This window comes from Salmo salar, chromosome 06 (genome assembly GCF_965601325.2).
Source record: "Salmo salar chromosome 06, fSalSal1, whole genome shotgun sequence".
NCBI lineage: Eukaryota > Metazoa > Chordata > Actinopteri > Salmoniformes > Salmonidae > Salmo > Salmo salar.
The window spans coordinates 14,503,984-14,518,152 of NC_138296.1; the positions used below are offsets into that span (position 1 = coordinate 14,503,984).

Here is a 14,169-nt window from a genome sequence, read left to right on the forward strand (position 1 = left end):
AATTGTTATTGAAACATACAATCTACTTGCAGTGAAGCCACTCAACATTTACAATACAGTTATCTAACAGACTCCCATCCAGAGCGACCCACAGAAGCAACCAGGGTCAACGCCCTGCCCAAGGGCACGTCGACAGATCTCCCACAAGGTCAAAATGGGGACCCAAACCAGTGACCAACAAAATGAACAAAAGAACCAAAATAGAAAGACAAATGAAAACAAAAAACATCCAGGACAACAAAAATCACAACAGCAAGGCCAACTGAATACATCTGAGTGCATGTGTGGCACTATTTACATGTGTGCATGTGTGTGAATGTGTACATTTGATTGTGAGTGTGTGTTTATGCATGTGTACACGTGTACAAACAACTGCGCAGCGTCAACCTCAGGGAAAGAGGCATTAGATGTAACAATGTTGCCCCTCAGTGACATTCAAACGTTTATTTAATATTGTTTTAGGACTATGAAAATGGAAAAAAGGATTAGCCTATGGATTATGAAAACAACAAAATGGGAAAATGGGAGGAGAAATAACTAGAGACAGTGTTGTTTAACTCACTGACCATGAGCCATGAGTTCTTCTTACCTTTGTTCAGTAGAAAGGTCTATAGGAGTAAGTTCCATAGACCGGTCACTCTTCATGGACACACAGCTGGGTACAGGGGAGGCTGGTCTCTCCTGCTTGATTGGACTTCAAAACAGAGAAAAACCTTCAATCGCACATCTACTCTGAGTTCAGAAGGGGAAACTTAAGAACAGTTTCATTCCAAAACTCTATATTTCAGTTGTTTATAAATGTAGGTAAATTAGATTTTATTGTTTAAATAAATTATATCACTACAAGGCTTCTAAATGGTGTAATTTCCACTTAAAAATGTCAGACTTGATTTGCCCTAATGAAAATGTATCAACCCCTACAAAAGAATGTCCCTTAATTATAATCCACATTTCCTGTTGCTGCAGGATTATTTCCCTGCTGTGAGAAACTGGGTCAAATTAAGATGGCATCTGTAAATGCAGTCATCTTATGATAGCTAAATGAGACCATATATCACTATCACGGCTGTTCAAGTGATCGGACCAAAATGCAGCGTGTTCGTAGTTCCACATATTTATTTATTCCGTGAAACTAAATGCAATACACTAAATACTTGAAACACAAAAAAACAAACCGTGACGCAGAGAGGAAAACACTATTCAAAAGATTAATCACCCACAAAAACAGGTGGGACAAACATCAACTTAAATATGACCTCCAATTAGAGGTAACGAGGATCAGCTGCCTCCAATTGGAGATCAACCCAAACATAGAAATAGACAAACTAGAACTAAACATAGAAATAGACAACATAGAAAAACCACCCAAAACACCCCCTGTCACACCCTGACCACTCTACTACAGAAAATGACCTTTTACAAGGGTCAGGACGTGACAGTACCCCCCCCAAAGGTGCAGACCCCGACTGCACACAAACAAAACACAAAGGGAGGGTGACAAAAGTCTATGGCGGCTCATGTGCTACACCCAGAACCCTCCTCTTCCTCTGATCCTCCAGCAACGGAGGTGGCTCCGGCTCAGGGCGTAACCCCCATGCTGCCCGCAGATCCCTCTGCTTCTGTAACACCGACCTGTGGATCATTATCAGAGGAATCGGACTGTAGATCATTACCGGAAGCTCTGTGCTGCGGAGCGTCGCTGGAGGCTCCGCACTGAGGAGCGTCGCTGGAGGCTCCGGACTGAGGAGCGTCATTTGAGGCTCCGTACTGGTGAGTGTCACTGGAGGCTCTGGACTGGTGAGTGTCGCTTGAGGTTCCTTACTGAGGAGCGTCGCTGGAGGCTCCGGACTGGGGATGCGCACTGGAGGCCTGATGCGTGGGGCTGGCATAGGAGGCACGAGACTAGTAACACGCACCTCAGGGCGAGTGCGGGGAGCAGGAACATGACACCCCGGACTGGGCAGGCGCACTGGAGGCTGAGTACGTGGGGCAGGCACAGGATATACTGGGCCGTGGAGGCGCACTGGAGATCTCGAGTGTAGAGCTGGCACAACCCGTTCTGGCTGGATGCTCAACCTAGCTCGACTAATGCAGGGCACGGGCACAGATCGCACCGGCCTGTGAGTGCGCCCTGACGACAGTGCGCATCACCGCATAACACGGTGCTTGACCCGTCACTCGCTCCCCACGGTAAGCACGGGGAGTTGGCTCAGGTCTCTACCCTGACTCTGCCAAACTTCCTGTGTGCACCCCCAAACATTTTTTGGGGGGGATGCCTCTCGTGCTTCCTTCGTTGGGCTAGCTCCTTGTAATGTCGCCGTTCCTCCCTCGCTGTCTCCACCTGCTTCCATGGCAGGGTCTTGTCCCCTGCCATTACCTCCACCCATGTCCAGGACGTCCTCCATTCTCTCCTTTCCCTGGCCAAGGATCCCTGCTCCTCCTGGGCATGCTGCTTGGTCCTTTTTTGGTGGGTGATTCTGTCATGGCTGTTCAAAGGATCGGACCAAAATGCAGCGTGTTCGTAGTTCCACATATTGATTTATTCTGTGAAACTAAATGCAATACACTAAATACTTGAAACACAAAAAAACAACAAAGCGTGACGCAGAGAGGAAAACACACTACTCAAAAGATTAATCACCGACAAAAACAGGTGGGACAAACATCAACTTAAATATGTCCTCCAATTAGAGGTAACGAGGATCAGCTGCCTCCAATTGGAGATCAACCCAAACAACCCCAACAGAAATAGACAAACTAGAACTAAACATAGAAATAGACAACATAGAAAAACCTCCCAAAACACCCCCTGACCACTCTACTATAGAAAATTACCTCTTACAAGGGTCAGGACGTGACAATCACAGTCAAATATAGAGGATAGAACATTCCATTACAGCTAAACAATGCATATATAGCGTTTTGCAGGGGGAAAAAAACACATTTTCATACACATCTAAAATCTAGGACAGTTATATCAAATGTAATAAACAATCATTTCTGATGAAAAAACAGAAACATGAAACTTGTTTTATATATTGTTTTGGAATATAAATTTTTAATATAAATGATTAATTAAACAATATTGAAATCATACCTCTCAGCTTTGGTTTCATGTCCCACAGAGATACTCATTTCAGAAGCAGGCCCCCTCTGTAACGGTTGTCGTCGGGAATAGAGGACCAAAACGCAGCAGGAATGTGGATGCTCACCTTGTTATTTATTTTAACTAAAGCGAACACCAAAATAACAAAACCGTCTTGTCAGGCTCACACATGCAAAACAAGAAACAATCTCGCACAAACACTTAACCAAACACATACCCATATATAGGACTCTCAATCAGAGACAACGAGAAACACCTGCCTCCAATTGAGAGTCCAACCCCAATAAACTAGACAAAGAAATACAAAAGACTAGAGACCACATAGAAATACAAACCTAGAACATAACCCCAAAAACCCGGAAATAATAAATCAAACACCCTACTACATAAAACACCACCCCGAACCACATAAACAGAATACCCTCTGCCACGTCCTGACCAAACTACAATAACAAATAACCCTTATACTGGTCAGGACGTGCCACCCTCTCCTCTCTCTCTCCAGAGAGACTCATTTTTCGAGCACTGACCTCGAAACAGATATCCAGCATGTTGGCTGTGGTTAACACAGTGACAACTAACTCTTGAATGTCACTTGTTCTCATTTATTTATTATCTCTTAGAAATAAAACATTTACTAACAGACACATCCAAACAGTGAGGTGATTTAATGCAATTACTTTTTCTAGCCCAAAGACTCAAACCCACAAGGTATGAAAACTAGCCCAAAAAACTAGCCTGATAGGCCTACATCTTATCAGGCCAGATGTAAACTGAACAATTTAGCAGCTTGCTTAGTTCAAATTGACAGATGAATTTATTTAACATGAAAAGCAAGACAATTTTCAGGTAAGAAGTGCTTCTGTTTCCCAGTAGCCTGCTGGAATAGGCTACTGAGAAGGGGGTCGTAATTTCAATAACTAAATCAAATATTAATAATATAGATATGAACTGAATAGGCCTATGCTTGTCAACAACAGCCAGGGTTTTATTACCTGTAGCCTAATATGACTGACTGTTACCTTCAATCTAATGCATTCTTATATCTGATCAGCTTTTGCGATAGAACTGTGACCATGGTCACACTTCATAACTTCCAATTGAATTAACTAAACATTAATAATTGTATAATAACACAAGCCTACAAGAACAATAAATTGAAGTTATAGGCTATTTATTACATCCATTTGCCAGCTCCAGGTAGGCTAGACAAGTGGCACAAAATGATTTTCAATGACTCCATCATTTCAACATGTTTAACATGTTTATAATATAAAGTGGTTGGCTACAGTAGCCTACGTAGGCATAGAAATTAATAGGCTATTTAATGGCCAACAGACGTATCACTCTCCACATTTAATGTCAGTTTCAGAGTGTAGTTTTTCTCATAACAGCAGCACATGTGGGAGTTTCATAACTTTAATTTCAAATTTCCACTCCCGACACCCAAGAACTGAGCATGCATTAAAACCTTCACATGATATGGTTTTTCCATATGGAAAGTCATAACGCCAGCGTCCCACCTAGCCCATAGAGGTTTTAAACCACCTATGAGCGAATTTATCTAATACGCTCTAGAGCGCCTAAAGTAGTTTTCCTGTGCTTGGTGGCCTTATTTCTTGATGCGCATCACTTCTAAAGCGTTAATGTTTAATGGAAAAAGGGTTGTAAAATAGGTGTCTCCTTAATGACAATCTAAATAGCCTACCTTGTAACATGTAATGCTAGGCCTACTGATTAGTTTCCACTTTGAAAACTGCTGTCTGTCAGCATCTCAGCTCAAGTAGCAGTTCTACTAACCAGTAATTACTCATATCTCAGTCCTTTAGAATATATTACTGTTCAGAAATACTTAGAACTACTCATTTTATTTTTTAATTCTCTCCATATAGTGTTTTCTCCTCTGTCATCTCAAAATGGATCCTGTACAAAAGAACAACTTTACTTTCTGTTTCACTCAGCCTTCTCTCCACCATGATAATAAAGTGGTTTAATAGTGTCTTCCACTAGATGGCAGAAACACCTGCTGTAATTAGACTTCACGGCAGTAAGTGTTAGGATTCTTGGTCCTGGTGACTCCTGGGAAGTGTCTCAGAGGAGGAGTGCCCCACCTATTGTCCCTGTATGAATATTAGTTGGCATCTAATTGAACAGCGTACTGCTTTATAGATCCCAGCCTGACAAACAATTGTTTGGGCCTTACTTTGAGCACTTGCACTGGGCCTCCATTGAGACTCCATTTGTCAAGCAGTACAGAGAAACGCCCTCTAGATGACAGAGGGCTGCTCTTGGATCTATCCTATCAGTTTAGTGACCTTGTTCCATCAATTTGTCCATACTACTTCACAAATGATTTGAGGTCTAGACCAGCAATGTCTCATTGGGCTCAACAAAGCCGAGAGTGAGGTTCTAAAAAGAGGACTGACTTTCATACAAACTCCTAAACAGGATGACTGAGGGGAGCTCCAGACGGGATCTACACGTCTATCATAGAAGATTGAAGTTATAAGATAATTTAGAATATGAAACAGATTTTCCTCATATACTATTTTCAAACCCCTCACATTGGGAACCTCAGTTGGCATCAGTGTCAGAAACTATACAGACTATTTGTAGGGATGTGGCTTCCTTTTCACAATTCAGAACCAGACCTGTTGTCACGATCCTCTTCGTCAGAAGATATGTTGAAATCGCTGTCGGAAAAAGTGGACCAATATGCAGCGGATTGCGTGCTCATCATAATTTATTATAGTATGAACACCACGAACAAAACAAGAAAACAATGATCGACAGGAACAGTATAGCAGGCTACACACGTATAGCAGTGCTAAAACAACTACCCACAAACAACAAGACCAAAACACACCCTAATATATATAGGACTCCCAATCAAAGGCAACTAGAAAACACCTGCCTTTAATTGAGAGTCCATACCCCAATTAACTAACATAGAAACAGAACAGATAGAAACCCCATAGAAACACAAACATAGAAAAGAAACCCAAAACCCCGGAATACATAAACTAACTACCCTCTGCCACGTCCTGACCAAACTACAATAACAAATAATCCTCTATACTGGTCAGGACGTGACACCTGTACATCACTTCTACCTTACAAATCAACTAAATCAAGCTCTAAAAACACTGAACAGCAATCAGAATATAGTGATTAAACCAGAATATTGTTGTAATGGATAAAGTGCAATATATTCTTGAAGCAAATAAAACGTAGGATAATGTTAAACACTATGTTCCATTGCCCCATCTATATCGATATCTACATATTTTTGGGACAGATTCTCCAAGGCAGTTTTACTTACTGTCTAAAATACATATCTCCTGAGACATGGGGGGTTCCCTCCAAGAGTTCCTTTCGGCTGATCAATAGTATAGTGGTTGTGTCTCAGAATCTTACTGTGTTGGTAAATATACTGCTCAAAAAAATAAAGGGAACACTTAAACAACACATCCTAGATCTGAATGAAAGAAATAATCTTATTAAATACTTTTTTCTTTACATAGTTGAATGTGCTGACAACAAAATCACACAAAAATAATCAATGGAAATCCAATTTATCAACCCATGGAGGTCTGGATTTGGAGTCACTCAAAATTAAAGTGGAAAATTAAAGTGGAAAACCACACTACAGGCTGATCCAACTTTGATGTAATGTCCTTATTAAAACAAGTCAAAATAAGGCTCAGTAGTGTGTGGCCTACACGTGCCTGTATGACCTCCCTACAATGCCTGGGCATGCTCCTGATGAGGTGGTGGATGGTCTCCTGAGGGATGTCCTCCCAGACCTGGACTAAAGCATCCGCCAACTCCTGGACAGTCTGTGGTGCAACGTGGCGTTGGTGGATGGAGCGAGACATGATGTTCCAGATGTGCTCAATTGGATTCAGGTCTGGGGAACGGGCGGGCCAGTCCATAGCATCAATGCCTTCCTCTTGCAGGAACTGCTGACACACTCCAGCCACATGAGGTCTAGCATTGTCTTGCATTAGGAGGAACCCAGGGCCAACCGCACCAGCATATGGTCTCACAAGGGGTCTGAGGATCTCATCTCGGTACCTAATGGTAGTCAGGCTACCTCTGGCGAGCACATGGAGGGCTGTGTGGCCCCCCAAAGAAATGCCACCCCACACCATGACTGACCCACCGCCAAACCGGTCATGCTGGAGGATGTTGCAGGCAGCAGAACGTTCTCCACGGCGTCTCCAGACTCTGTCACGTCTGTCACGTGCTTAGTGTGAACCTGCTTTCATCTGTGAAGAGCACAGGGCGCCAGTGGCGAATTTGCCAATCTTGGTGTTGTCTGGCAAATGCCAACGTCCTGCACGGTGTTGGGCTGTAAGCACAACCTCCACCTGTGGACGTCGTGCCCTCATACCACCCTCATGGAGTCTGTTTCTGACCGTTTGAGCAGACACATGCACATTTGTGGCCTGCTGTCAAATAGGTTAGTATTGTGGCCTAACAACAATGTTGTTGATCCATCCTCTGTTTTCTCCTATCACAGCCGTTAAACTCTGTAACTGTTTTAAAGATGCAACTGAAATCCCTGAGCAGTTTCCTTCCTCTCCGGCAACTGAGTTAGGAAGGACGCCTGTATCTTTGTATTGACTGGGTGTATTGATACACCATCCAAAGTGTAATTAGTAACTTCACCATGCTCAAAGGGATATTCTACAGTATGTCTGTTTTTTACAAATATTTTTACCCATCTGCCAATAGGTGCCCTTTGTGAAGCATTGGAAAACTTACCTGGTCTTTATGGTTGAATCTGTTTAAAATTCACTGCTCGACTGAGGGACCTTACAGATAATTGTATGTGTGGGGTACAGAGATGAGGTAGTCATTCAAAAATCATTAATTCATCCATGTTAAACACTTGCACACAGAGTCCATGCAACTTATGTGACTTGTTAAGCAATTTATTTGTTTTACTCCTGTGCTTATTTAGGCTTGCCATAACAAAGGGGTTGAATACTAATTGACTCAAGACATTTCTGATGTTCGTTTTTAATCATTTCACTTTAACATTATTATTGGAAGACTCGCGAGGTTGCGTCTCTGGGTTCAGAAAGTCTGTGGGTATATGATTTCCTGATATGAAATTGAAAGTCAATTCGTAGCCTAACGCAGTTACAAAATGGCTGTTGAAACTGTGGCGCACCTTTCTCGGCAACATTAGATGTCTGATAAATGTATTGAAAGACAAGCAGACTCTGGTAAGTATAGAGGCTACCTAAAAACTAGTATAAAGTTAGTTCGTCGTCAGACATTCAATAGTCAAGAGTAGGTTTGAGCTATGATCACTTATCATCACGTGTGTAGTGCTGGTGGAGCGCGAGGGAGCTATTTTCTTCAAATTTGAGAATACACGAAAAAGAAAATCGTATCAATTCGAATTGAATGATATTTAATTACCACAAAATTCCATGAAAAACGATAGAATGACAAACCAAATAAATATGTTGCAGCATAGATGGTTGTTTCTTCCTTGTCTTCTCTCTGGCGTTGGCGAGAATGATAAAGAACTGTAGGCTACGTGTGTGCACTGCAGAGGCCCAGGCCCTTTTGGAGGCTTGACAACTTTGGCCAATTGCAGTAAAAAAAAAAAAAAAAATCACTGTGTCTGCCTTGATGTTTATAAAACTCCACCGTCCCCCTCTTGTGCAGTGGAACCCAGACCGATATGTGACCACTTGGTTATAGTGACGCTGTTGGGCCGAGGACACCCATACCAGGGTGGCCATCGCAAAGCCCAAGAGCCTGACCCTCTAGAAGATGTAGTAGCCCTTCTTGGGATATTTAGCCTAAATTGGCTATTGTATGTCAGCGTGGGAAATTGGAAATGTGAATTAGGCCAAGTTGGAGGTAATAATGCATTTAGGTTATAGTTTATTGAAATGCGTGAATGCACCACAAGAAAAGCTTGATTGTTATGGCTGTTTTAAAATGAATTTCCTGCAATTCTACGTAATGACTTATGTTCACTACTTGGTCAATTGATTTAATGATTTAAATCTATGCAAATAAATTATATGAATAGATAGTTAACTTATGTGTTTTATTTTATTTTGCAATAAGGAATATTGTAAACATGTGTTCAAGCTAATCAAATCAAAGTTTATTTAGCGCAGTCCTTTTAGATCCACGGATGGCGCTCCAATCGTTTAAAATAACACTCATCAAGATCTATTGCCTATGCCTAATAGTCCTACTCATGACTTATTATTATTAATATTACAAATAGAAGATCATCACTACTCACAATGGTGCTCGTTATTCAAGTTAGATCAAAGCTGAATCAATGTCTTGCAAGATCACATAGCGATTCATTTGTATTTTACGTAACATAACCGACTATAATAATATCATTGTAGGTCTATAACGTGGCGGATACAACTCGGATACCTAATTTCTAATAAGATTGTAGGGTGGTTAGCTGAAGCTGAATAATACTCTCATGCGCCAAAACTCAACAGAGCCACTAGCCAGGATATATGCTTTGATTGAAACAAAATACAAAGACTTATACTTTGTAAACACAATCTGCTTTAATTATTTCACGAAACAGTCATTCAAGAAGATCTAAATGGGTAGGCTATTCTGTTGTAACTGAGATCAATCAAATAATTGTCATGCAGATGCAATTTCACCAGTAAAATGTGAAGAATTATCATTCATGATTGACAGTGATGATGGCCTGTTTTGAAATGAGTCATGCCTAACTTGGTGTTTGAGGGTATTACAAATATTAAACTTTTTTTTACATTCTCTTGCGGGCATAGGCAGACGTTGCAATTGTAGGATGCATTTTATGCATATTCTGTAACAGCACTCTCCAATCCTTTTCCTGGAGCGCTACGCAACTGTAGGTTTTCATTACAACTCAAAACTAGCGCACCTGATTTAAATGATTCGTTTATAAGATTAATCAGGTTAGTTACATTTGGGGTTGGAGCAGTGGCGGTTTTAGCTTGTATGGCTCCCTGGGCGAACCCGCCCCCCGCCAACAAACAAAAAAAAGAACAATTCTGCACTAACTGTAATTTTTCTTCAGACATTTGGAACAACACAAATAAATAATCATAACATTTGAAGCTATTTAAATATAAAAATATATACAAAAATGAGTCTCATAAATATCAAAAGAAGTAACAAAGACAAATAAAACTAAATTGCACAAATCCTATATCACACAAATAGAATAACACACTTAGAAAAAAGAGAACCTGATTATTACACTATTGCACTTCAAACAAGACACACACAAACTAAATTGCACAACTAATTGCATTAGTACTGTACAAAGTTAGAGTTGTGCTATTTGATAGATTCCCCCGCTCCCCCTACCTCGGGCTTCCATTGGGGAGACCTGAGGTCAACATACCCCCACCCCCCTTCCCCATCTCGCACTTCTGAGTGGGAGACCTTCCCAGGCAGTAGCCTGCCTAGCTCACAAACTAGAATCAGGGAGCCCACTCCGACAAGGTTAATTGACCCACAGTCCCACACGGTGACATGATATAATTGATGTGATGTGCAAGTGAGCGAAAGAAAACCGATCGCGCAAATGTCACCATTCCGAATATTTATTATTATTTTATATATATATATATATATATATATATATATATATATATATATATATATATATATATATATATATATTTGGTGCGAGGGCCCTGTGCCGCCCCCATCAAGATACCGCCCTGGGCGGGTGCCCATGTCGCCTGCACCTAAATCCGCCACTGGGTTGGAGTGAAACCCTACAGCGTAGCGCTCCAGGAACAGGTTTGGAGAGCCCTGTAATGATACGCTATTCAATAGGCTACATCTGTCCTGACAAACTTTGATTGAGGAAATGATAACGTCATTTACATATTTGTTGCGCTCCCTCACCTAAAAATAAATACTGCTTATCATACATACCGACCTGATGGCCTCCGTTGGAAATGTTTTGAAAAATATCAGGCCTAGGCGACATTCTCTGTCCTACTACTGTTATGCCTATAACATTATGTGAACTGATCTGAACAGGTTGGTCATCGATGATATGTAGCTATAACCAGGGTATAGACCTCCATCTGCATTTAACTAACAAACCGCTATTATACATTATAACCTAGCCTACTTTACATGATATAAAATCTCTTACTTGTTACAAAAAACTTTCTGAATGTATCAATGATTTCCCCTCAGATCAATCATGCCCATTTTAGCCCTTCTGTCTACATTCTCAGATACTTTTAGAAAAGAACCAATTGAAAGACAATAAATAAGCCTACTTTTAATTAATTAAAATAAGTGTGAGACATGGCCTTGTGTTTCAGCACTGTCTATAACTACCTTAACAAACAGTGACTTGTTATTATTATTATTGTTATTGACAGTTACCATGGAGAAGAGATGTCACAACTTCATGTGATTGCATTAAATCACCAGACTGTTTGGATGTGTCTGTTAGTAAATGTTTTATTTCTCAAAGATATAATTAATGAAAGAGAACAATTGAAATTCAAGAATTGTTGTCACTGTGTTAACCACAACGAACATGTTGGATCTCTGTTTAGGGGTCAGTGCTCTAAAATGAGTCTCTCTGGGGAGAGAGAGGAGGTGGGCCCTGCCTCTAAAATGAGTCTCTCTGGGGGACATGACACCAAAGCTAAGAGGTGAGATGACAATGTATTCATTATTAATTGTTTATTTCCAAAACGCTATATCCACATTTTTTCACATTTGTTTTTCCATCAGAAATGATTGCTTATATATAACTTTAATATTACTGTTTTCAGATTTTTTGTTAATAGATTTGAAATATGTATATATATATATATGTATTTGTTTTCTAAATGCTATATATCCATGTATATTTGACTGTGATAGTGCATTCGGAAAATATTCAGACCCCTTGACTTTTTTCAAATTTTGTTACGTTACAGCCTTATTCTAAAATTGATTAAATATTTTTTGTTCCTCATAAATCCACACACAATACCCCACAATGACAAAGAAAAACAGGTTTTTAGAAATTTTAGCAAATGTAAATTATATATAAAAAAGAAATATAATTTACTTAAGTATTCAGACCCTTTACTCAGTACTTTCTTGAAGCACCTTTGGCAGCGATTACAGCCTCGAGTCTACTTGGGTATGATGCTAAAAGCTTGGCACACCTGTATTTGGGGAGTTTCTCCAATATTTCTCTGCAGATCCTTTCAAGCTCTGTCAGGTTGGAGGGGGAGTGTCGCTGCACAGCTATTTTCAGGTCTCTACAGAGATATTCGATCTGGTTCAAGTCCGGGCTCTGGCTGGGCCTCTCAAGGACATTCAGAGACTTGTCCCGAAGCCACTCCTGCGTTGTCTTGGCTGTGACCTTAGGGTTGTTGTCCTGTTGGAAGGTGAACCTTCGCCCCAGTTTAAGGTCCTGAGCGCTCTGGAGCAGGTTTTTGTCAAGGATTTCTCTGTACTTTGCTCCGTTCATCTTTCCCTTGATCCTGACTAGTCTCCCAGTCCCTGCTGCTGAAAAACATGCTGTCACCACCATGCTTCCCCGTAGGGATGGTGCCAGGTTTTCTCCAAATATACGCTTGGCATTCAGGCCAAAGAGTTCAATCTTGGTTTCTCAGGGTCTGACAGTCCTTTAGGTGCATTTTGGAAAACTCCATGTGGTCTGTCGTGTGCCTTTTACTGAGGAGTGACTTCCGTCTGGCCACTACCATACAGGCCCGATTGGTGGAGTGCTGCAGAGATGGTTGTCCTGCTGGAAGGTTCTCCCATTTAAGAGTGATGGAGGCCACTGTGTTCTTGGTGACCTTGAGTGCTGCAGACATTTTTTGGTACCCTTCCCCAGATCTGTGCCTCGGCACAATCCTGTCTGAGCTCTATGGACAATTCCTTCGACCTCATGGCTTGGTTTTTGCTCTGAAATGCACTGTCAGCTGTGGGACCTTATATAGACAGGTGTGTGCCTTTCCAAATCATGTCCAATCCATTGAATCTACCACAGGTGGTCTCCAATCAAGCTGTAGAAACAGTTAATAAGAAGGGGCTAGAAGCATCTTATATGGTGAACTACCAAGTGGCTAGAACAGGCAAGCCCATACTATTGTGGAGGACTTAATTCTTCCTGCTGCTATGGCTATGGCTGGGACAATGCTGGGGAAAAAGGCCAAAAAAACTATACAGACAATGCCTTCATCAAACAACACCTTTCCACAACGCACCAGTGACATGGCAGGAGATGTTTTGAAACAATTACTGCTTCGCATATAAGCCAGTATATTCTATGCGTTACAGCTGGATGAGTCAACAGACGTGGCACAGCTCCTGGTATTTGTCCGTTACGTTTAAAGGGGCTCAAATAAGGAAGACATCCTCTCTGCAACCCACTGGAAACCAGGACAACATGAGAGGATATTTTTTAAGTACTGGACAGCTTTGTGACATCAAATGGACTTTGGTGGTCAAGATGTGTTGGTATCTGTACTAATGGCGCAAAAGCCATGACAGGGAGACATAGTGGAGTGGTAACGCGCGTGCAAGCAGTTGCTCCCGACGCCACTTTGGTACACTGCAGCATCCACCGAGAGGCTCTTGCTGCCAATGGAATGTTTGACAGCTTCAAAGACATTTTGGAAACTACAGTAAAAATGGTTAACTTTGTTAAAGCAAGGCCCCTGAACTCTCGTGTGTTTTCTGCATTATGCAATAATATAGGCTGCGACCATGTAATGCTTTTACAACATACAGAAGTGCACTGGTTATCAAGGGGCAAAGTATTGACACGTTTTTTTTAATTGAGAGACGAGCTTAAAGTTTTCTTTACTCACCATACTTTTCACTTGTCTGACCACTTGCATGATGACGAGTTTCTCACACGACTGGCCTATCTGGGTGATGTTTTTTCTCACCTGAATGATCTGAATCTAGGAGTACAGGGACTCTCCACAACTATATTCAATGTGTGGGACCAAATTGAGGCTATGATTAAGAAGTTGGAGCTCTTTTCTGTCTGCATTAACAAGGACAACAAACAGGTCTTTCCA

The 14,169-nt window shown here is 41.3% G+C and overlaps 1 long non-coding RNA gene across 1 annotated transcript in view; it reads right to left on the reverse strand.

Moving 5' to 3' along the window:
- Window positions 1-10,740, reverse strand: part of LOC123743390 (uncharacterized) — a 37,737-nt gene extending 26,997 nt beyond the window's left edge. Inside the window, exon 1 of the long non-coding RNA XR_006770155.2 lies at window positions 590-10,740. This is a non-coding gene — a long non-coding RNA (uncharacterized LOC123743390). The remainder of the gene's footprint in view (window positions 1-589) is intronic.
- Between the last annotated feature and the right edge of the window lie 3,429 nt (window positions 10,741-14,169).